The sequence below is a fragment of the Pelodiscus sinensis genome, chromosome 8, assembly GCF_049634645.1.
Source record: "Pelodiscus sinensis isolate JC-2024 chromosome 8, ASM4963464v1, whole genome shotgun sequence".
NCBI lineage: Eukaryota > Metazoa > Chordata > Testudines > Trionychidae > Pelodiscus > Pelodiscus sinensis.
The window spans coordinates 25,895,028-25,918,862 of record NC_134718.1 but is presented as its reverse complement, the minus strand read 5'-3'; positions in this window follow the sequence as shown (position 1 = coordinate 25,918,862).

Below are 23,835 nucleotides of genomic sequence, written 5' to 3'. Positions count from 1 at the left end.
TCTTCTAGATTATATTTTCTTTGTAAATGCAAACCTTTATCCCTGAAGAATCAATTTTGAGGAAGAGACATCACTGACTGTAGTTCGTATTTTAAGGGATTTATTTGTTGTCATTTATTTGTTCTGTTTAGCAGAAAAATGCATAAATACCTTAAAAATCTGGTCTAAACCTGGGATTGTTTTGCTGCTGAACTATTCCAGGAGAACACAACAGTTTACTAGCATTTTTTTTTGTTTTGTATTAGCATGTAGGTACAGCATATGAAATCTCCATGGCAACATAATAACATGTTACATAAACTAGAGAATACTCTTCCATCAAAAGATTTTTAACCATAGGAAAAATGCCCTTTCCTAACATGCACAATTTTTCTTATAAAATTAAAGGCATGGAACAGGAACAGAAATTCATAGAGACAGAAGAGAACCTAGTCTCACCTGCTTAACATCCGCCATAAAATTTCCCTTAATTCCTACGTGAACTCAAGCTGGGATCTGTGGACCCCTTGGGTCCACAAGGGAACTCCAAGGGGTCTTCCGGCCCCTCTGATCAACTCCTTCTCTTCTGTCCCTCAATTCTTCCCTCTCCTGGGGCCAAGGCAGGCTCCTTACCTCCCCTAGTTCTCCTGGCTTCCAGAAGTGTCCACCAGGTCCCCGCATCCCCTAGGCACAGTGCTGGCCAGGGAGGATTTGTGCACTTCCCCCATTTGAGTGCCAAATCTTCAGTTCTCTTTGGCCAGGAACTGCAACCATGGCCCCACCCCAGAGTCCATACTCCCAGCCAAACCTCCTCCGCCCTCCGCAATGTAACCCAGTGCCCCAGCCTGGAGAAAGTTATTGAGGGGGTGGCAAGCAAGTGACAGAGGAAGGGGACATGGAACCAGCAGGGAGCAGGATCTCAGAGAAGGGTCAAAACAAAGGCAGGGACTTGAAGATACAGGGCAAATGATCCCTGAAAATTTGTAAAACAAAATGGGGTTTTTGGGTTGTAAAACTGGAGACTCTCTGAACTAGAGCACATCTTTAGAAAACTATCCACTCTCTATTCAAAAGTTGCCAGTGATGGAAAATCCACTACTAACATTTGTAGTTTGTTCCAATGGTTAATTATCCTTATGGTGTAAAAATGTTATTTCTAGTCGGAATTTGTCTAGACTCACCTTCTAGCCATTGGGTCTTGTCGTGTTCTTGTCTGTGAGACTGAAGAGAACTCTACTGGCAAATGTTTGGTCTTGGTGTATTACATTAAAGAAACTCCTGAATACTCTCTGTTAAGCTAAATAGATTTAATCTATCACTATAGGTCGGACCCTCTTGGAGATTTCCAGAGCAGGGAAGGTCATGGTTCCCTATCCAGCTACAGGCTCTGCTCCCTGCTGGGCTACACTCCCTGCCTCCTGCCTCACTTCCTTTAGCCTCCCATTGCACTAGCTTAGGCCAGGGCTGCACCCCCCACCTCACCAGCCCCAGCCAGGCACCAGCCATACTGCCTCCATCCCTTAACGGGGCTGCACGCTGCATGGTGCCAGCTCAGGCTGTGCACCCAGCTGCCAGCCAACTGACATCAGCCCCTACCAGAGTTGCGCTCCCACTGCACCAGCCCTACCTGGCACTGTGCTGCTGGCCTCCCCGCTGCCTCCAGCCCCCACTGGGTCTGCACTTTCCACCCCCATCCTGGCCTGGGCTATGCTTCTGAACCTGAGAAGCTGCTTCTCTCTGCTCCTCCCAGACCATGAATGTTGCTGGACCAGTGTGTCCTGGATTTTAGAGGTTCACCCTGTATATGGCTTATGATGGGGGGCAGGTGGCAAAATTGAGTGAGTGGCATTGCATCCTAGCGAGGTCAACCTGTGCTATGACCCCTTACATGCTGCCCCATGGAGCCACACTGAGTGGAAAGTGGGGTGGCCAGTGGTATGCCTGTGTAATGTGTGTAGGATGGCAGATGCCACTGTCCACAGTGGAACAGAGACTGGGACAGCGAACGAAAGTAACACTGTAATCCAGTGGGTTAGTGCTCCCACGTGGGCAATCAGAGAGCCCAGATCCAGGCCCTTTGTTCCAGCTAGTCTTTTATTATTTATCCAGCATCTAACAGCTTAAATAGGAGAAACACTAGAGAGAATCTTGTAGTTCTGTGGTCGCAGCACTCCCCTTAGAGATGTAAGATCGCTACTCAGATAATTTTTTCCCTTCTGACAGAGAGAGGAATTGAACCTCCTACATCTCTGGCAAATGGAACAAGAGTTGTAAGGCAGGCAGCACCATTACGTCCTTCATCCATTTTGTGTGATATCAGGCAGGTGTCGAAGCACCTATGAGTATTGCTTCAGTGACCTGTAATCAGGTGCTGGGCTCCCTTTTGTGGATCTCTAGTAGAGGCAAATGCCTCCCTAAAACCTGAACTACGAAGCTCTCTTAGTGAGAGAACTTAGCACATGCTTCCTTTGCCAGCATCTCCTATTAGCTACCTTAGTCACCTTCCAGCCCAGTTAGCTGGCTTTTGTGGATTGTAGCCTAAGGTGCATTTCTCTGCTCCCTATCATTGAAGAGGAAGCCTAAGTCCCCAGCTTGGCTTTGTGGCTCAAACTTGTATTCTTGTGATTTTTCTAGACCCCTAAAAATTAGGCTGCATTGCAACTATGTTGCAACAGATAATCCCTTCATGAATCCCATCTGAGGTTCCTAAAGAGGCAGACTGGGCCTTGGGGAATTTTGAAAAGCATGCAGGTGCTTAGCTCTCATTGAAATGGGAGTTAGCCAGACACTGTGAAGATTTTCAAAGGGGCCCATCTGCATCATTAGGCATCTAAACAAGTTTGAAAATCAGAAATCTAGGACTCAGAGGGAGGAGAGGGTACGTCTACTGAGTTCATGGCAGCAAAACTCCCAGGCTGGGTTGAGTGCCAACCTAGGGACGTGGTGAAATCTCCATCCCTAGAGATGTTTAAGTCCTGGCTTGACAAAGCCCTGGCTGAGATGATTGAGTTGGAGTTGGTCCTGCTTTGGGCTGGTCTCAATGACCTCCTGAGGTCTCTTCCAGCCCTAGGGTTCTATGGTTCTATGACAATTCAAGTCGACAGGACAGCGTCAGCGTGGGAGTAGTAGAGGAGTGCTAACCCCATGTTATGGGCAGAACCTGAGGAATAGATGGGAAATGACTGAGAAATTGAACCCAGGTTCCCTAAGTCCTGCTCCAGAGTCTTCAGCTAGAGACCTCCTACCTTCACGTGGCTGATATCTTGATACCTGATTACAAATACATGAGCTCTGGGCCTAGTTCTACAGTCCTTGCTATGGCAGGTAATGGGAGTTTTGCTGGGCATTTTAAGGACTGAAGAATTTGGCTCCTGATTTGTCAGTGTTTTGTTAAGGGCCGGCTCTCAGGGAGTTTCCTAGTACATGGGGATAGGTCTCAGGGCAAGGAGAGAGAGTCCTCTTTGCTTCTCAGAAGTGACACAAGACCCAGCAACTCAATTCCCACAGGGCAGTGGAAAGAGATAGTACCTGGCTCACCACAGCTTATCCCAGGGCGAGGGTAGGGAGATAAATTGGCACCGCTGTGAGTGTGGACCAGGCCTGCACTGATGTGTTTGATTACATGAGGAATAGGGCAATGTTGAAGCTAGCGCAAAAATTGGCATTAACTTGCTAGTGCTTTAAAAATAACTGTGTCTACCTCCCTCCCTAGTCTTCAGAGCCTGAGGTCCAGCCTAAGTCCAACTTCAAACTGCTGTCTACACTTCTAAGTGCTGCAAGTCCTGCTACACTGAATCTATTAATCTAGGCAGGATGCTTGTGACTGTAGATCATGCAGATTGTGCCTTAATTCCTTAGTAAGGCAAACTTGCTTTAAGTCAATTTGAGCTTGACTGAGTAAAAACTGAAGACAAAAACCTACTCATCTTTTGAACATAAGCTGTGCTTTGCCAGTAAAGATACTACACAGTGAGTAACAGGTGGATCTGTCCCTCAGTAAGGCTGTGTCCAGACTCAGGGGTTTTTTCGAAAAAAGTAGCCTTTTTTCGAAAAAACTTCCCCTGCGTCCAGACTCAAGCCGCGTTCTTTCGAAATTAATTCGAAAGAACGCGGCTTTTCTTTCGATGGCGGTAAACCTCATTTCACGAGGAAGAACGCCTTCTTTCGAAAGTTCCTCTTTCGAAAGAAGGCGTTCTTCAGTGTAAATAGGGCTTCTTCAAAAGAGAGCATCCAGACTCACTGGATGCTTTCTTTCGAAAAAGCAAGCCGCTTTTTCGAAATTTCTCCGTGCAGTCTAGACGCTCTCTTTCGAAAGAGCCTCTTTCGAAAGAAGCCTGCAGTCTAGACATAGCCTAAGTTCTCCAGGATTTGCTCATAATATAGGACTCTTCCCTTCTTTAGATGGGACATGGACTAGGTGACCTCAGATGTAAATTCTATAATTCTAGGTTTGGATGGTGAGAGTTGAAACCACAGCTAACAGAATGTTATGTTCTGATGACATAACATCAACAGAACTCAGCAGTTTTGTCGATGGTGGTAAACCTCGTTCTACGAGGAATAATGCCTTTTGTTGACAGAGTTCTGAAGTTTTGTCTGACAGAAGGCGCTATTGTATCTACACTGTCCTTTGTGTCTACACTCTCATGTCAACAAAGCGGCTTGCTTTGTTGACAGAACTAGATGTAGTCTAGACGCTCTTTGTCAACAGTATCTGTCGACAAAGCCTCTGTCGACAGAAGCCTGTAGTCTAGACGTACCCCATGAGTAAAAGTAGTGAACACAACGAGAAATGTAAAAACAGGTTGGATCTCTTTTCAGATGTTACTCAGATGCCTTCTCATATGCTCTCAGATCAGGTATTTTAGTACAAGCCCATTTCCAGTGTGAACTTGAAAAGCCAATAAGGAACACGATTTTGTACAGTACATAACATTTAATTTCTGGGTAGCTAGAGAGCCTGCATAAAGCATTATCCTTTCTGAATGAAATCTCTTGTGCAGTATGTATACTTCATCACTTAATTCACGATGTGTTTCTTGTTTCATAGTTTATAAAATCCTGTAAGCCAAAATAGGCATTAACAATTTAATGAGATTGCATTAGACAGTTCTAATACCCTTATTATTATTGTAATATGACTGTATGTTTTGATTTCATTGCCAGTCCATCTTTCAATTTGCCCTTTTAATGACTGTAGATTAATTTACAGTATGCCTGTAATGCAAGTGGGTTTCAAAATAAAATGAAAAACGGTAAATAGTCCCTATAGTGAATTATTTATGCAGTGGATGAAATAAGACTTGAAGAAAATTTAGAGCCTTTTATACTAAGGGCTGACTATAAAGAAAGGTGTTCTGTATTTTTTTTCTGCTAACTCCAAATCTCTTTTCTCTCAAATTAGTTAATACAAAGTCAAGGTTGTTTTAGGTACCGAGTATGCTGGGACTGAGGCCGAGACATGGATAACACTTGTCAGTTTGCTTTTACAATAGACAAAAGTATTATTTTCTATAGATTAAAATGTGTTCATATTACTACTTTAATTGAAAAAAAAAGAAATGTTCAAAGCCCTGGCTGACACATCATATATATAGTAGCCCAATGTCTGTGACTCTGTAACGCTGAAATGTTGGCTGTTCCCTCTGGGTGGCGCTGTTTCCGAGTGCCTCGGAAGGAGGGGAAAGAGGGCGGTAACATACATGGCCAGGGGGCGGGGCCTGAACATGTACTTCACTACCCTGCCCCCTTTGCCTCCGGCCGTGGCGCTCAGCTGACTTCTGCGCCACTCAGCTGGGCCGCCGTGGGGAGTCCAAACGGCCACTTGCTCCCCTGTGGCAGCCCCGCTGAGCAGCACAGAAGTCATCCGAGAGCCATGGCGGGAGGCGGTGAAGGGGGGTGGGACAGTGATGTGTGGCGTGACAGTGGCTCCAGGCCCTGCCCCCTGGCCATGAACATCACTGCCCCACTTCTCTTTTCCTCCCGCAGTGGTGCTCGGCTGACTTCTGCGCCGCTCAGGTGGGTCACCACATGGGAGCAAGTGGCATAAGTAACTGTTTGGGCTCCGTGCTTCCCATGCAGCACGGGGAGTGTGGAGCCCAAACATCTGTTTGAGCTCTGTGGCCCTACAAGTGAGAGGCAGGAGGGGGAGGAGAAGAGAAAGAGGGAGACAGAGAGAGAGGCAGGAGGCGGTGGAGAGAGAGAGAGACTGAGACTGAGACCAGAGGCTCAGGAGAGAAAACCGACATGGAAGAGAGACCTGAAAATCCCATCTCATGATGGCCTAATTGGCTAGTGTACTTAAATAAGAATATAGAAGGCTTTGAAATAGTGAGTCAAAAGAGAGGGGAGGGATTCTTTAAAATGTCTCTGCATCCTCCTAAAAGATAGATCTAATTATTCATTACAGATGCTCCCTTTCAGGAGCTTGACTTTGAACAGCTCATTACTGCTATCTGATGATGTAACTATAGGCATACAGCTTGCATTCAACTTATTCATAAATGATCTAGAGAAAGAGGCAAGCAGTGAGGTAGTGAAGTTTACGGATGATTCTAAACTGGTCAAGATAGTCAAGACAGAAGCAGACTGTGAAGAACTTCAAAAAGATCTCACCAAACTGAGTGATTGGGCAAGAAAATGGCAAATGAAGTTTAATGTGGATAAGTGTAAAGTAATGCACGTTGGAAAAAATAACCCCAACTATACATATAATATGATGGGGGCTAATTTGGCTACGACAAATCAGGAAAGAGATCTTGAAGGTATCGTGGACAGTTCTCTGAAAACGTCCACACAGTGTGCTGCGGTGGTCAAAAAGGCCAATAGGATGTTAGGAATTATTAAGAAAGGGATAGAAAATAAGACCCAGAATATCTTACTGTCCCTGTGTAAAACTATGGCACGCCCACATCTTGAGTACTGCGTACACATGTGGTCTCCTCACCTCAAAAAAGATATTTTGGCCTTGGAAAGGGTTGAGAAAAGGGCAACTAAAATGACTAGGGGTTTGGAACGGGTCCCATATGAAGAGATGCTAAAGCAACTGGGACTTTTCAGTTTGGAAAAGAGGAGACTGAGGGGGAATATGATAGAGGTATATAAAATCATGAGTGGTGTGGAGAGGGTGAATAAAGAAAAGTTATTCATTAGTTCTCATAATATAAGGACTAGAGGACCCCAAATGAAATTAATGGGTAGCAGGTTTAAAACTAATAAAAGAAAGTTCTTCTTCACACAGTGCGTAGTCAACCTATGGAACTTCTTGCCAGAGAAGGCTGTGAAGGCTAGAACTATAACAGAGTTTAAAGAGAAGCTAAATAAATTTATGGAGGTTATGTCCATAAAAGGCTATTAGCCAGGGGGTAGGAATGGTGTCCCTGGCCTCTGTTTGTCAGAGGCTGGAGATGGATGGCACGAGACAAATTGCTTGATCATTGTCTTTGGTCCACCCCCTCTGGGGCACCTGATGTTGGCCACTGTCAGCAGACAGGCTACTGGGCTAAATGGACCTTTGGTCTGACCCAGTATGGCCATTCTTATGTTCTTATGTTTTTATGCAAATGCCATCCACCCTGAAGATAATGGCTCTTTGTGATATGAGGATATTACTGTCATATATCAACATCTTGTAGACACCCACATTCAAAGCACTGGCATCTTCTTGGCTATGTCATAGTTCGTGCCTGAGAGCTCCGTGATGCATTTCTCACAAGAGCAGTGACAAGTGCTGATGACTGCTGGACTGATCATCGCCTCATTTGATCCACAATGAGGATTGCCCCCAAATGGAGGCTGCAAAAGAAGCAGATCAGGCGCAAGCTTAAGGTTCAAGTTCTGAAGAACTTCATTAAGCATGACACCTTTCAAGAAGCCTTAGAAGAAGAGCTTCTATCAGAGTTTCCAGAAGAAATTGAGGACCAATTGAACCAGCTAAAAGCTGTAGTCATCAATAGATGAGGAAACCATCAGCTACCAATCAAAAAGTATCAGGACTGGTTTGATGAGAATGATGTTGAAATTGAACTCATCAATAAGAGGCGAATGGCATTTTCTGCTTGGCAGAATGATATAAATTGAAATATAGAGAAAGAAGCCCCTACTAAGGTAAGAGCAGAAGTCCAATGTAAAACCAAAGAATTCAAGAACAGATGGTAGACTGAGAGAATGCAAGAACTCCAACATTTCATGGACTCCCATAATGCATGTGGTTTCTTTAGTGCCATTAGGGATGTTTATGGACCAGCTTGTCATGGCATGAACCCCCTTTGCTCTAACGATGGCATTACACTTTTGAAGGACAAGAAAGCCATTAATTTTCACTGGAAAGAAATTTTGAAGATCTTTTTAATTGTAATTTCATGATGGCAGATGAAGTTCTTGAGCAAATCCCCAAAAAACTTTCTAGGAATTAGCTCAGAAACCTTCCCAATTTGTATGAGGTATACAATGCTATCAAGCAGATGAAGAACAACAAGTCAGCAGGTCAAGATAGGATCCCAGCTGAAATCTTTAAAGATGGTGGACCATAGTAAATTCAGCAACTTAGCCTGCTTATCCTTAACATTTGGATAAACGAGGCAAAACGAGGGATGCCTTGATTATTACTCTCTTTATGAAAGGGGATAAAGCGGACTCTGGAAACTATCATGGTATCTCTCTTTTTGCTGCTGCAGGGTAAGTTCTGGCATGGATCCTTTCACCCTTATCTTCTGCCTTGTCAGAAGAAATTTTTCCGGCATCACAGAGTGACTTCCAACCATGTTGCAGAACTATGTATATGATATTCACTGCATGGCAGCTGCAAGAAAAGTGTTGGGAGCAAAACTGACCACTGTACATAGTTTTTATTGATTTAGCTCAAGCCTCTGACTCAGTGAATCGCTGTGCCCTTTGGACTGTACTTTGAAGGTTGGATGTCCTGATAAAAAATATCCTAAATGTTGTAAAGTTGCTTCATGACAGCATGAAAGTGACTATTCTGAGCAACACTGTCTCCCAGAGTGAACCTTTCAAAGTACAAACAGGAGTCACAAACGGCTGTATTATCACTCAGTATGTCTACACTACAAAGTTAATTTGAACTAACAGCCATTAGTTTGCATTAACTTTAATAGCGGCTATACATGCAAACCGCTATTTCGAATTTAATTTGAAATAGCGAAGCACTTAATTCGAACTCGGTAAACCTCCTTCTACGAGGAGTAATGCCTAATTCAAATTAAGTAGTTCGAATTAAGTGCTGTGTAGCCACTTAATTTGAACTAGCTGGATGCTAGCCCTTCCCAGGTTCCTCCTGGTGGCCACTCTGGGCCAAACCAGGAAAACTCCTCTCCTCTCCCCCAGCCCCAGGGCCCTTAAAGGGGTAGACTCTAGCCAGACAGCACTTGCCAGAGCCAGCCCTGCCATCAGTCTCTGCCCCTGACCCAGTGGCCCCAAGATGAGCCAGGGAGCCAGTGCCAGCCATCCATCCCCCACTCAGTGCCCCAGCACCCAGGGGCCAGCCAGGGACCGTAGATGGCGTGCGCCCTCCTGGACTAGTGCGGAGGTCATGGACCTCACTGAGATTTGCGGGCAGGCCCCCAACATCCATGATCTTTGCACTAGGCGGAGGAACGTGGCCATCTACCATGACCCGAAAGGGACACAGACGCACCCAGGAGCAGGTGCGCCTGAAAGTCAAAGAGCTGTGGCAGGCATACGCCAGGGCCACCAGGGGCGGTGCTGCAGCAGGGGCTGCCACTTACCCCTACTTCCCCACCCTCAACCAACTCCTGGGGGGCGGGGTGGTCCACACCAGCCCGGGAGGCAGCAAGCTGGGACCAGAGAGCCCTGACCTGGGCGCACCGGAGGGGCCACCGCCAGCTGTTCCAGCACCGGAGTAGGTAGGGTTGGCCAGGGAGGCCATACCAGGTAAGTACCAGCATTGTCCCCTACCCGGGGTGGGAGGTGGGGAGAGAGACCAGGGACCGTGCACGTGGGCCATGCCTCCCACGGATCCGCAGCCACCTGTGCACATGCAAGCACGTGCCATGCCACCCTTGGGGAGGTGGCTCCAGCTGCATGACACCCAGAGGCCATGGGCCAATAGGCACATGCATGTATGAAGAGACCTGACACGCTCCCGACCCCGGGGCGGGACCCAGCAGAACGCCCTCCTTTCACACGCCCCCTCTACATAGAAGCAGGGGACATCTCTGTCTGTCCGGGGTGGGGGTCGGGTCCCTTTAAGCACAGACCTCGGCTAACCTCAGGCAGCAGCCCCACACATTAAGTCCGATCCTGATGCCCTTTTGGCACTGGTTCCGGCCAATGGACCTGCTGTTCCTAATTAGAAATTTCTAATTAACTAATTCAAATTAAGTTAATTTGAAATAGCGCTGTAGTGTAGACATACCCTCAGTCTTTATTGCTGTCATTTTGTACCTAATTGCTGGGAAGCTAACATTGAAAACACCTTCAGAATGGATGGAAAGCTGATTAAGCTTAGCAGGCTGAAAGCTAAGAGTAGGATTTTCACTATGTGGAACTTCAATGTGCTGATGACAATGTAGTTTTTTCCCACACTGAGAGAGGTTCATACTATCCTGAATGGGTTTGCTGATGCTTATGCAAGTCTTGGTCTCACCCTGAACGTCAATAGCTGGATGGTGCCACCACAATAATTTGGTTTATCTGTCCATATTAGCTCACTTCTGTGACTAGCTTTGGTACAAGTACACTTGTGTTTCTATTATTTTTACAAGTACAGGCAGTCCCCGGGTTACGTACAAGATAGGGACTGTAGGTTTGTTCTTAAGTTGAATCTATATGTAAGTCGGAACTGGCTGCTGAAACTCGCTGCTGAAACTGACCAGCGGCTGACTACAGGAAGCCCGAGGCAGAGTTGCTCTTCCCTGGGCTTCCTGGAATCAGCCGCTGATCAGTTTCAACAGGCTGAATCTGGACGCCAGTTCTTACATACAGATTCAACTTAAGAACCTCAGGCGTCCCCAAGTCAGTTGCTGCTAAAACTGATCAACGGCTGATTCCAGGAAGCCCCGGGGAAGAGCAACTCTGCCTCGGGCTTCCTGTAGTCAGCGCTGGTCAGTTTCAGCAGTGGCTGACTTGGGGACGCCTGGGGCAGAGCAGCTGGGGTGCTGCCGGGTTGGTCCAGTAGCACCCAGACCGGTGCTACGGGACCAACCGGCAGTGCCACAGCTGCTCTACCACAGGCATCCGGAGAAAACCCTGGTCTGCTGGGGGAGGGGGCACATTAGCTGCGCCTCCCCCCCCCCAGTAGACCAGGGAGACGCGGGCGGCGGACCGAGACGCACCGCGGTCCCACTGCCGGGTCCTCCGTGGCTTTGCACCGCGTCTCCCTGGTCTGCTGGTCTCCAGCAGACCAGGGAGATGGAGAGCAAAGCCGCAGAGCACGCGGGCAGCGGGACAGCCACGGAGCGTCTGGGCTGTCCCGCTGCCTGCGTGCTCTGCGGCTTTGCTCCGCGTCTCCCTGGTCTGCTGGGGGGGGGTTATCCCCATTCGTAACTGCGGATCTGACATAAGTCGAATCCGTGTAACTCGGGGACTGCCTGTAATGTCAACTGGTTCATCAGACCAAATTATGTGGCACTTAGGGTATGTCTACACTACAGCACTAATTCAAACTAACTTAATTCGAATTAGTTAATTCGAACTAAGCTAATTCAAACTAGTGCATCTAGACCTAAAAACTAATTTGAATTAGCATTTTGCTAATTCGAACTAGCATGTCCACATTGAGTGGACCCTGAACCAAAGTTAAAGATGGCCAGAACCAGTGCCAGCAGGGCATCAGGTTAGGACTTAGAGTGTGGAGCTGCTGCCTCAGGCTAGGTCCTTCCACTTACCCCTCCCTAGCCCCCCTTCCTGATGTAAAAAATAGAAACTCTCTTTATTTAACAAACCTGGGGGGGGGGGGAATTAACCGCTGGGGATACTGGGAAAAGGAGGTGGGAGAGGGCAAGAGAGAGGGTGGGAGAGGGGAGGAGGAAACCTGGGAGGAGGGAGCTGGAATGGGGAAGCCGGGGAAGAAGGAGAAGGGGAAGTATAAAACTATGGTACACGCACATCTTCAGTACTGTGTACAGACGCGGTCTCCTCACCTCAAAAAAGATATTTTGGCCTTGGAAAGGGTTCAGAAAAGGGCAACTAAAATGATTAGGTGTTTGGAACAGGTCTCAAATGAAGAGAGGCTAAAGAGACTGGGACTTTTCAGCTTAGAAAAGAGGAGACTGAGCGGGGTTATGATAGAGGTATGTAAAAGCATGAGTGGAGTGGAGTGGAGAGGGTGCATAAAGAAAAGTTATTCATTAGTTCCCATAATATAAGGACTAGAGGACACCAAATGGAATGAATGGGTAGCAGGCTACTGAGCTGAATGGATCTTTGGTCTGACCCAGTACGGCCGTTCTTATGTTCTTATGTTCTAAGCTCTTGGGGTCAGGGTCGGAGGTCTCACTGGACGAACTTGATTTTCATGCAAACCTGCTCCTGGGTTCGCATGTGGCCTTTGGTGACCAGGCTGGCAGCTATCCTACCCTAGACGGCCACTTTCCTGTGCCTAGTGCGGAGATTGTGGACGTTGGAGGCCTCCCCCCCCAAACCAGGATGAAGTCCACGATCTCTGCACTACACCAGGCGGGTGCCCGCCTCTTGCAGCCCCGGGCAAGCTCCTGGGAGCCGTCAGCCTGGTCCCAGAAAGGGGCAGAGGGCTGGGTGGCAGCGGGTGGCTGGCTCATGCCGTACCAGGTGCTGGGTCTGCTGGTTGGGTGCTGGCAGTCTTGCACCTGGCATGGGCACCGTAGCCAGACCGTGGCCCTTTAAGGACTCCGGGGCCGGGAGGGGGGCAGAAGAGTTTCCCTGGCTTGGCCCAGAGTATCCACCAGAGCAAGCTGGGAAGGGCTAGCCTCCAACTAGTTTGAATTAACAGCCCTTAATTCGAACTACTTAATTCAAACTAGGCGTTAGTCCTCGTAGAGTGAGGTTTACCTAGTTCGAATTAAGCGCTCCGCTAGTTCGAATTAAGTTCGAACTAGCGCTTTGTATGTGTAACGCCTATGAAAGTTAATTCGAACTAACGTCTGTTAGTTCAAATTAACTTTGTAGTGTAGACATACCTTTAGAGTGTTATGCTTCTTTATGCTACTACACAGGGTTACCCAGAATTGCAAATACACTTAGCATCAAATACTTATAAAGAAAGAAAAATGCCAGCACAAAAATAAATGTCAAAAATTATGTAAATAGAGAAACACTAAAAATGTCAAATTGTGTATTGCTAAATCAAGTCCTTACAATGGGCAGGTTGAGTCATAAAAAATAAATTACACTGTGTCCATTAAAAAAAAGGTTTTTTGGTGCATGTGATTACAGAAGTCACAAAAGCAACATTTATTACATAATCTACCTGCTTATGTAATTTGGTACATTCGTATGACAGCAAGACATAAGTTCAGGCTATGTCTACACTGCAGGCTTCTTTTGGAAGAAGCTATTTTCAGAAGAGATCTTCCGGCAAAATGTCTTCTAAAAGAAAGCGTCCACACACAAAAGCACATTGAAAAAGTGATGCACTTTTTAGAAATAGTGTGTACGGACTGATAGGATGCTCTCTTACATAAAAGGCCACCTGGAACAACTTCAGGCAGGGCTTTAGGTCACCAGATGCTTCTGAAGGTTGGTGCCAGAGCCTTGCAGAGACACGCGCTTAAAGAGACCCATCTGGATAGCTGTTTCTCTGCTGCATGCTTGCCTACCTCTTCAAGGGACAGCAAAACTTTCACAGTGCCTACTGTAGTTGCCCTGCTTTTTTGGATGCCACAACTTTTCTCTTGGTGCCATGGTGCCAGAGCTGCCCTTGGGCATGCAATTGCCCCACATGGCCATGCTGCTGTTTTTGCAGCACTTTGTGCCAGCTGCCTTCTTGGTCTTGACCAAGCTCGACCCCAAGCTCATTCTAGGGACTCTCTTCCTGCATGTGGGAGCTACACTCTGGCAACTGCATCCCATAGTGGAGAGGTGATTTTGGAGGCTGGACACCAGTTCCAACTGGTGGGACCAGCTGGTCCTGGAGTGGTGGATCGAGCAGCAGTGGCTCCAAAACTTCCATGTGCAGAAGGCCACCTTTTTAGAGCTGTGTGCCTGGCTTGCTCCCACTCTCTGGAGATGCGACACCCACCTGCAACCCACCATACCCCTGGAGAAGCAGGTTGCAATTGCCATCTGGAAGCTGGTCACCCCAGACAGCTAACGTTCAGTGGTCAACCAGTTTGGCGTGAGGAATTCTACCATCAGGGCCCTCCTCGTGTGAATGATGGGGGTAAGGCATTCTTGGGTTGCAGTCCCTGTGGGGAGGAGGGAGTTCTGGAAAAGGGGGTCCCTCAGGAAAGGGATATTGAGGACTGTGGGGGGTGGAGTAGGGGTGGGGGGAAGCCCCATCCCCGGGGGACTATGCCATCCTGCCCTCACATGTGCCTGCAGCTGGGGAGGTGACCTCATAGGGGCTGGCTCTTGGGGTGTTTGGGAGAGGGAAGGGGAGGAGAGGAGATGGGCACCTCCCAAGAGCTCAGGCACCCCCTCGCTCATTCTCTGGTTTATGTGTTTGTTTGTCTCTTTCTACAGGTTGTGAGGGCCATCAACTCGATCCTGCTGTGGAGAGTCATCCGCCTAGGAAACCTGGACCCAATCGAGGCTGGATTTGTTACCCTGGGGGTTCCTGAACTGTGCTGGAGCCATAGATGGCACCCACATACCGATCCGCACATCGGAGCATCGAGAGGCCCAGTATATTATAGGAAAGGCTACTTCTCAATGGTTCTGCCGGCCCTGGTCGACCACCATGGACAGGTCATGGACACTTTTGTCAGGTGGTTGGGGAGGGCACACGATGCCTGCGTGTTTCAGAACTGTAGCCTGTACGGGCAGCTAGAGGCAGGCGTATTCTTCCCCCTCCGTGAACTAGCAGTTGGGGATGTGCAAATGCCATTGTGCATCATGGGGGATGCAGATTACCTCCTGATGCTGTGGCTTATGAAGCCTTATACCAGACACCTGGATCCCAGCAGGGACCAATTTAATGCCCTACTGAACCTGGCCAGGATCCAGGTCGAGTGCGCTTTCGGTCACCTCAAGGTGTGGTTCTGCTGCCTGCTGACCTGCCTGGACATGGGGGAGCACAACATCCCTGAGGTAGTCATGGCATGGTATGTCCTCCACAGCATTGTAGAGAAAAGGGGGAGGCCTTCCTCCAGGGGTGGGAGGCAGATGCCAGCCACGAGGAACGATCCTTTGAGCAGCCACATACAGTTGACATCCGCCAGGCCCATCAGGCTGGGGTGCACATCCCTACTTGAAAGTAGGAATAAGGGATCTTCTGGAAAAGGGTTTATTTTCTGCAAGATCCCGTCTAGACTGGCGCTTTTCTCCGGAAAAACCCCGATCCGGAAAAAAGCGGCAGCCATGTTCATGCAAATGCCACGGGAGATATTTAAATCCCCCGCGGCATTTGCAATTCCGACTTGTCTCATTAGCATCCCTTTTCCGGAAAGGGGTGCCAATGTAGACACAGCCCTGTTGTCAAGAATGATTTTAGTTAGCTAGATGCCCACTTTTCATGGGTGTGCCCAGGTTTCCAGTGGTCTCATTAAGTTTGTTTGCAGCCACCAGTCCTAGTTCTCAGTGTACCGTGCTGTTATTTAGCTCTAATTTACCCGTTAATGTCCTCTAACAGCATAGTAAACAGTAGAAATGTTGGTAGTGCTGCCAGACAATATTGACACCCGTGGTCCAGAAAATTCTCTTGTTTGGAACTGGTCAGGTCCTGAGGGTTCAAACTGGAGAAGTTCAACCTATATACTACAATTTGACCTGATCTACCAGATCCTTACTAACATCCTATTCACATAAACATTTCTAAATCTAAGCAAATATATCACTGCACTTTACTAAATATAACTGTGGCAGCTGGGAAGAAGTAGAGTCTTTGTTTTCCAGTCACTCATTCTCTATTCTCTGGCAACCAGTCTTCTGATATACAAAATTTTGTATCATTGTTTCAACTTCTCAGTTTTCAGTGCTTCAATTAACCTATGATGCTTCCGCCCCATTGCAACACTTATTGAGAAACTGTATTCAAAGATGAAGGGGAAAAAAATGTCTGGCAGAGACATTGATGGCACTTTACCACTCTGCAAGCTGTCACACATGTATGAGTGGCAGCACTCATCAGAGATTGGGTATATTTTTAAGGACATTGTAGTCTGCCATCTGCATTGTGCCTGGACCATAAGGTATGTACAGCTGTACAACTGCTCTGGCGATGAAAATGTGATTAACAGCAGCGACCACAGCAGTGAAAAAAGCAAAACAAGAATGCAGAGCAGACCTATGGCACATACTTCAGCCTGAAATCCTCCACAAGACAAAGACACACATAAGAAGCTATGTTTTCTCTTTGTTTTTGAAATTGCTATCATAGTTAACACTGACGGGACTCTTGTGGCATTGCATTTCTATACATTGCTCTGTTTACCTGTAAACAGTTTAAAATTGTTAAAGGATGAATATTTCAGAATAGAAACCCATAGCTACCAGCTGACTCCAGAGACAGAAGTGATCAACAATACATGCTTTGTGAATCTTCTCGGATGTTTCCAAAAGAAGCTGCCTCAAGAAAGACTTCCCTTTTCTTGAAAATGTTCTTTAAAAGAACCCAGAGGCACTAAGATCACTGACAAGGGAGAGTGAAGTCTATTCTCTAGTATTAGCTAAAACCAAGCTGGCTTTTAGCTCATGCAGTAGAAGCCCACGGCTTTAATCCCTCCTGCCAATGACCTGGGTCTGTCACTTCTACACTTGGACGGACTCATAATTCACAAGGGATGTCCCAAGTGTAATGGGGATGTTCAGCAAGAATCATCAGTAGAACTAGAGGGAGCAGGCATCCCATTTTATGAAAGATTTCACTGTTTGGACATTCAGAGTTTCCTTTCTCTGGACAGTCTGCTTGGTAGGCTGTCCCAGAGCTGTGAACCCTAGAAGCATGGGCTCTCCAGCAGACCACCAAGCAACCTGATGGGCAAGCTGGCAGAAACAAGACAGGTTCAGAAATGTGCCTGGTTTCCAGGGAAACTTCATCAGAATAAAACCATGGACACACAACATTTTTATTTCAGTGAATCAGAAAATTCTGATGAAAAACTGCTTCACTGGAAATTTTTACACAACTTTTAGTATCTGCTAGAATAAGTGGTACCTTCCATTTGGAAGCATCTCAGCCCTCTCATTCTGAAAGGTTGTCAAGCTGAAACTAGTAAAGCTGTCTCCAGTTCCTTCGTCATCATGCTGTCTTTAGAGTATCAGCTCTCAACATCGGAATCATGTTGTGGCCACCTTCCTTTTTATTGTAGTTATACGGGAGGGAGACACAACTTTGTTCTCTTGTTACAGAGTCAAATTATGGAAAACATTGAGAACAGCTACTCTAGAAGATATTGCATTGAAGAACATATGTCTGCACAGTTGGGCTTTATAATATTTGGAGTACGATTACTCTTTCTCCAGTTGTTCAATTCCACCTTAAGTATCATAGGTAAAATTTTCAAAAGTGAAGTAAGAGCTTAAGTCTCATTTTCAGAATTAATGCCTAGGGACTTCTAAAAATCTCACTAGATACCTATCTTTTCTCTTTAGGTATCTAAAATATGGCCTTTATCACTTAGGGCACAAGATTTAGGTTAGGTTACAATGGATGATAGAACTCAATGACGGTACGATGTCTATGCACTCCCTAAATATGCACAGAAATGAACTGTTGGTATATGAAATGCTGTCAACTCCTCCGTTTAATTATTTCTTATGTAAAATTAATAAGCAACATACCACAAAGATGGCATGCTGAGTTGCAAGTTCATTAATCTTTTTTATACCATTGATTTAATAACAAAGAGTCATAGTAGAGACACCATTGGTCAAAAAATACTGAATTTTTAGTTGCAGTTTGATATTCTGCACCTATGCTTTCGAAGAGTCATCATGGGAACTACAAGGTAGCTACACTGTCATTTCTTGATTAATCACTGGTGCCCTCTCTCTGTCATTTACGCTGCATCTAGACTGGCAAGTTTTTCCACAAAAGCAGCTGCTTTTGCAGAAAAACTTGCCAGCTGTCTACACTGGCTGCTCGAATTTCCGCAAGAACACTGATGATCTCATGTAAGATTGTCAGTGTTCTTGCGGAAATACTATGCTGCTCCCATTCGGGCAAAAGCCCTCTTGAACAAATGCTTTTGCGCAAGAGGGCCAGTGTAAACAATGCGGTATTGTTTTGCACAAAAAAGACCCGATCGTGAAAATGGCGATTGGGCTTTCTTGCGCAAAACCGTGTCTAGATTGGCACGGACACTTTTCCGCAAAAAGTGCTTTTGCGGAAAAGCGTCCGTGCCAATCTAGACGCTCTTTTCCGCAAATGCTTTTAACAGAAAATATTTTCTGTTAAAAGCATTTGCGGAAAATCATGCCAGTCTAGATGTAGCCTTATTGTTTTACAACCTAGTCTTGGAAATCTTCGTTTTCTATAAACTTTGCTGTAGGGTTTTAATATTCTGGTAAGTTTCTTCATTTAGCAAAGCTTGATTTACCCCAAGTACATCATATTTCTCTTTGAGCACAAAAGATATGTTTGTAGCTCTACAGACTTGCTTTGTATGCTTAGTGCATTTGTACCAAAACAAAATTATGTTTCCTGTCTTGTCTGTTCAGCATCTTTTTTCCTGATAAAATAGTTCAATTAATCCACATGCTAATTTTCTTGATTGTTCAAGTTTTGTTTAACCATCTTTTATTAATTTTTCTTTAGATTTTATGCTGAAGCCATCTATAAATTCAAAAGTACATTCACACACACACACACACACACACACACACACACACACACACACACACACACACATCTGTCTTCTTTCAGCATATTTACTAGGCATATTTAGTACTTCATTCTTATCTTCCACAATATGAAATCCAATTAAAGAAAGCTGTTTTCAGTTACAATGCACGAAGGATCTTTTAAAAATAAAAACCCTGAATAATTTGGCAAAATTAGATGGCTTGAACAAATCTATGCAAGAACTCTCTCTTTCCACATACTTATCTCATTACTGGTTTAAAATTCAATTCCCTGAACAGTAAAGTGGCTATAGGGAACCAAAGAATAATCAAGACCCTTAGTTTTCACTTTTTATTTTGTTTAAAATTTCCCAGGCATTTATTGGTATTTGTTACAAAAATTAAAAAATTAAAATAATTTAAAATAAATTCAAAGTTGGTGCAAAAAATAACAGTTTTCTGGGTAAATATTGGAGGCTGGGGAAGACATTAAAAACCAACAAATACAAAAAAGTAAGAGGTCATCTGACCCAGCTTCCTGTTCTGAAAGGAGAGATGGCAGCTCAGTGGTTTATCTCTACTTTTCGAGCAGGGAGACAGCTTTGGGGTACAACCACATGGGTTTCCCTGGTGTCTGCTCAGATTACAGAGCCACGTTCTTTCTCTCTGTAGTGGAGAGCCAGCTCTGGGGAGTTGTGGCACATCTTTTCAGGGCTTGAGCATGGAGGTACACATTCAAATATGCACGTATGAATATGTCTGTTGGTATCTTCTCTTCCATCTTCTTACTTTGACACATCCTCACATATACATTATCTCTAACACTTCTTCATAATGGAATGTATTGAATGTTTGGGTGTGTCTAGACTACATGCCTCCTTCGACGGAGGCATGTAGATTAGCCAGATCGGAAGAGGGAAATGAAGCCGCGATTAAAATAATCGCGGCTTCATTTAAATTTAAATGGCTGCCCCGATCTGCCGATCAGCTGTTTGTCGGCAGATCGGGGCAGTCTGGACGCGATGCGCCGACAAAGAAGCCTTTCTTCATCGGCACAGGTAAACCTGGTTTCACGAGGCTTACCTGTGCCGATGAAGAAAGGCTTCTTTGTCGACGCGTCGCGTCCAGACTGCCCCGATCTGCCGACAAACAGCTGATCGGCAGATCGGGGCAGCCATTTAAATTTAAATGAAGCCGCGATTATTTTAATCGCGGCTTCATTTCCCTCTTCCGATCTGGCTAATCTACATGCCTCCGTCGAAGGAGGCATGTAGTCTAGACACACCCCTTGTGTATTCAGTGTTCCTGTTGGCCCCAGGATATTTGAGAGACAAGGTAGATGAGGTAATACCTTCTATTGGATCAACTTCTGTTGACTGTCTCTCTCATTAACAGGAGGTGATCCAAAAATATACACGTCATTCACCTTGTCTCTTGAGTTTTTAACAGAATCTTCAAGGTCATGAAGGGCATCAAAAGGATAACAAGAAGTTGGGAGAAACATTCCGTAAGACATTACCTCAGTAATTGTGCTCATTTTTGTCCTTCTTATTCATCCCACCATCCAAACTTGAGTTTTTTCCCCTCAATCACATGTTGGCTACCTGTCAGCAAGGGTATGTTTACACGACAGCATTATTTTGAAATATCTAATTTCGAAATAGTTATTTTGATAGATCCTATTTCAAAATAAAGCATCTACACACAAAATGCATTACGAAATAGCTTTTTGCTATTTCGAAATAGCGTGTCTACACTGATTAGATGCTGAATTGCATTTAAGGCCGGCCAGAACTGGTTCCGGCAGGGCATCAGGTCAGAGGTTACCTTGTAGCCAGGGCAGCCAGCAGGGCACCCTGGGAAGGGCTGGAGGCCCCCTATTTTGCAATAAGTGTCTACACAGCACTTATTTCAAAATAGCAATTTCAAAATTGGTACTATTACTCACAGAATGAGGTTTACCAATTTTGAAATAAGCCTTCCACTATTTCGAATTAATTTCAAAATAGCAGTTGGCTTGTGTAGACGCTAGGAAAGTTATTTCGAAATGACGGCTGTTATTTCAAAATAACTTTGCTGTGTAGACATACCCCTAGATGAAGAAAATACGATTGTGATATTTTGGGGATTGCCCTGCCCAGTAAGGGGCTTTGTCACCTCCTACCCTGTAAGGGTCAGATCCCAGACATCAACAGCATCCCCACATGGCACAAGGTCTCACCCAGGCTTCCAGCAGGGTGACACAATCAGCCCTTTCAATCCTGCATCTCTCCAAATCTAACCTCTCCAAGCTTTTAACTACCAGACATTCAGATTTTCTCCTCTGGGTTATCATCCACAAAGATCTGAAACCAGTTGTCAGCTCATTTTGCTACACATAATTCACACAGTTTGCACAAGAGAGAACTGCATGGGGTTAGAATAAACAAAATGTGTACTTAATAGAAGCATCACAGATTCAAAGATGAAGGAATAAAAGAAGAACATATAGAAGTTAACACAGAAAGTAAACAAAGATGCAACCTCAGGCTTTACAGCTCTTTATTAGATAAAATACCTTTTCTGACATAAGATACCTATTGTCCTTGAGCACTTTTCCAGTGTACTCCCTAAATCAGTCAAGCTTGTCTCATGCGCAGATCCCTAAAACATGTGAATTGATATTTCGCTTTGAAAATCCTAGGCACAGTGCATGCAGATGATAGGTTGATCATAGTTGCACTACATGGAGGGGGATCTAGCATTTCATAGGCACCTTCTTTCTTAGATGCTGTGCTTCAGATCCTGGATGAAAACTTCAGAATCAAGCCTCTTTTTTAAAAGTATTTTTTCCTTTATTTTTTTTCCTCTCTCCCTCTTCTGGTATGGTCACTCCTGGTTATTCAGAGTGGAGGAATTCTAAATGGGATGTCTCAGGGTCTTCTTCTGGCCTGTAAACATGTTTCATAATAACCATCATGGGCAGAACATTTCAAGCTTTTATAAAACATCTTGCCCCATAAACTTTCATAGTACAGAAATATAATATGCAATCAACTGGTCCAACTGCTTCTTCTTTAGGGGGTTAAAAATTATGTTCTTCTCTCGAGGGGACTTGCCCTAGATAGTCACAATGATTCAAGTTCCTTGCACTGTCACTGAAGATTTGCTAACCCTGCACTTAGAAACTAGTTGCTTTAAAGGCAAACCTTCCTGCCAGCATTCATTAACAGATTATGCTGCCATGTGCCATTTCAGAAAATGCAGAGCAGGAACAGCAATGTTTCAGGTCACCTAGTGGATGCAAATAAGGACTGGCCAGATACGAATTCAGCAAACATTGGTAGATGGGAATGGGAAGAGGGAGAAAGGGGGGAGCACAGCTGGTGGTTGAAGATTTCTATGGCCAGTCTTCCGATCCCTAGCAATCTATACAACATTTGGAGTAAAATAAGATACTTTTAAATAAACTATTGACTCCAAAACTAAAGAAGATTTTTCCCCCTTCAGGTTAGTATGATTCTATCCTTGAATGAACTACTTAATATAGGATTATGAAATCACGGGAGAAAACTTTTTTTACTAAAAATGATCAAATGCAGTTTCACAGTTGATGGCTAATGTATGCCTTATAAGACAATTAAAAAAAACACCACCAAGATAATGCCAGGAAGAGCTAGTGCTGAAAAATCCAGAAATAAATTATACACAAATAAAAAAAATTAACTCTGCAAAGGAAACTTGGCCTGCAGGTGTAAAAGTAATAAATATGTCAAGGAATGGGGCATTCCTGGCATTTAAATAACTACATTAACACATAATAAATAAGGACAGAAGCAACAAGAGTCACATAATGAACATATGTTGAAGAAGAGATAAACTAATCATCACTGCCAGAAATGAGGAGCAAATATCCATGAAACCATCTAAATTGTCTTTGCTTTCAAAGGAAACTCTTGTCTGTACTGACAATTGAAATGCCAAGCTGCTAGAAGAATACATCACTTCCATTATTGACATGCTGTTTGTCTGAAGTCCTGAATCTCCAGACTTATCTTTTACCATTGAAGATAACACTAAAATGTCCCTTAGCTCCTACAGTCAAGTCTAAGCTATTGATCTGTCTGGGAAAACCTTGTTTAAAAGGCCCCATGAGCTTGACTGCCTTTCCCAAGCTACATTTGCACTAATGACTGGTCATCTTTCCATATGCATTTTTTTTATAACCATACTATTATCCACACTGGAATCCCTGAAGCACATATATGATGGAGAGCACACAGTAAGAACGTTGGCACATATGATGAGTATACATATTCATGTCTTTCCTGTGGCCTAGTCCTATATTCATGCTACAGGGCAGTTTAGATGGCAAAAAGGAGTATGCACCTGTCAGTAGATCTCAGGCCCATTCCCTCAATGGATCAAGGCCTTTCCAGCTTGATCCTTGCCCACTGTATAAAAGTCTCTTGCCACCTATTGTCAGCAATAGTAAAGGGCTCTGCTGACCATATCAGAACACAGTTTTCCATTATGCGCCAATCAGCTGCTGATTGGTCCATTGAACATCCATGGGGACTGATTAATGTGTGGTCACAGTACACTGTTCTCCATAGCCTTGCCCAGAACAGCTAGAATATTCACCTTCTGGGAGGTTTCCCAGGAGCTAGAAGCAGTGGGCAGTCACCAGACTCCGTTCCAGTGACAGGAACTCAAGAAGCCCTCTTGTCCAGAAATAGGAAGCCCTGACAGGGACCCTTATATATGCATCTGTAATGACAAACTAGACTGGATGCTTTCCAGGGCTCCAGGACAACCCCTGGAATGCTTCATTAACCCCTCCTCAATCCCACTGGCCTGATCATATGACAAAAGGTGCCAACAAAGAGCAGAGCAGGGAGGAAGCATGGATCTTAAAGGAAGCCCCAGGTATTGGAGAAAGAGAAGAGTGTGATTCTGCATCTTTACCCAGTGGAG